This window comes from Bufo gargarizans, chromosome 3 (assembly GCF_014858855.1).
Source record: "Bufo gargarizans isolate SCDJY-AF-19 chromosome 3, ASM1485885v1, whole genome shotgun sequence".
Lineage (NCBI taxonomy): Eukaryota > Metazoa > Chordata > Amphibia > Anura > Bufonidae > Bufo > Bufo gargarizans.
Window position 1 is genome coordinate 279,329,323 of NC_058082.1, and position 1,544 is coordinate 279,330,866.

The following is a 1,544-nucleotide window of genomic DNA, read 5'->3' on the forward strand; positions in this document are numbered from 1 at the left end:
CTGATTTTCAGTCACAGAAATTTCTGTAACAAAACCTGCTGCAGAAGAAAACCAGCACATTACAGTACCAGCAAATTGTGCACGATCGCTCAAATATCATGTACATAGATTTTTTTCCATGTAGAAATTTACATGCATTTCATATTGCTAAATCTGCAGCACATCAATTATGTTTGCGGTTACAGCTGAGGATTTCATCAATTTCAATGGATGGGTGAGATCTGTGTCAAAGACGCACCAATCCTGCAATTAGACATCGAGAAGTTTGATGCACACACAATGTATGTATCTGTGGTTTACAAATCATAGTAAGAATAAATGTTGCAGATACCATGTAAGATCAGAGCACTGTAGAGATCAATAGAAATAATAGCAGCACTTATCTTCTATTAACCATAGGATAAAACCAACCACTCAGCTTGTGATCTCTCCCTCCACCTTCTCCATGACAGAGAAGGAGAACGATCATCAATAGCAATCAGCAGCTGCAATGAAGCAGGACTGAGAGCTCTCTTCACGCTCAGGAGAGATCACTACAGCTCCTCCTCATGGTTGGTGAGCTCAGACACTTTAGAGCACATTTCCGAGTATAAAAACTATAGAAATGATCCCTGAAAGTATAGTCTTAACCTGCTACCTGCTGCAATGACAGCCCCGGGGATAGGTCCCTGCCTGTAACATTAGGGAGACCTCACAGTCAGCCCTGTAGTCACTGATGCGCTGTGGACGGGGAGAAGCAGCGCTCCACTGGAAATACAAGCTGGAAAACCTAATACCCACAATGCAACTGCTCTGCTATCTCAATTGGCATATGTGAGTTCAGGCAGCCAATAGGAAACAAGTTCGGCATTTTTTTTTTTTTTTTTTTTTAAAGCTCGAGGAGCCTGCTTTCTACAGCAGTGCAACAAAACTGTATAGTGTGCCACATAAAGAACGTGCACTAGGCTACGTACCACTTGGAAACGAACCCCAGTTCGGGAAATGGTTTTTACAGTAAAAGTTAATTTACGAAGTTATTGCGCGAAATCTCGCTAGACTTCGCAAAGCACTAACTTCTGGTCATCGGAGCCAATACATTCTAATACTGTACGGAGCTCCTGCGCTGTAGAGTATTAGAACGAAGTTTTATGCGATTCGACTTCGGATGTTTCTTCTGAAGTCTATTCGCTCATCTCTACACAACACATATTCCTGTCTGCGCAATGGACAAGAATAAGACATGTTCTATCTTTTTGTCGGGCCAGTACACGGAGTACTGTCCTATTGACATGAATGGGTGCACATCACATGCGCAAAAATGTCGATTGGATGCGGACCAAAAATATGGGCTCATGCATCCGATCTGCATTTTTTGCTGGACGAATACAGACCTACTAATTTCAATGGGTTCACATCGGTATGTCTGTTCTGCAGCGCTACATAAAATATATAACATATCCTTATCTGTTTGCCTCACAGACATGGATTGAACTCTAGACAGAGCACAACGCACACCAAAAGTTGCAAATGCCATGTGAGATCACAGCACTGTAGAGATCATTAGG

General features: G+C 42.3%; 1 non-coding gene across 1 annotated transcript; it reads right to left on the reverse strand.

The window, feature by feature from the left end:
• Positions 1 to 409: 409 nt before the first annotated feature.
• LOC122933491 lies at positions 410 to 627 on the reverse strand. The gene has a single exon (XR_006388453.1). It is a non-coding gene; the product is annotated as a small nucleolar RNA U3 (small nucleolar RNA).
• Positions 628 to 1,544: the final 917 nt, after the last annotated feature.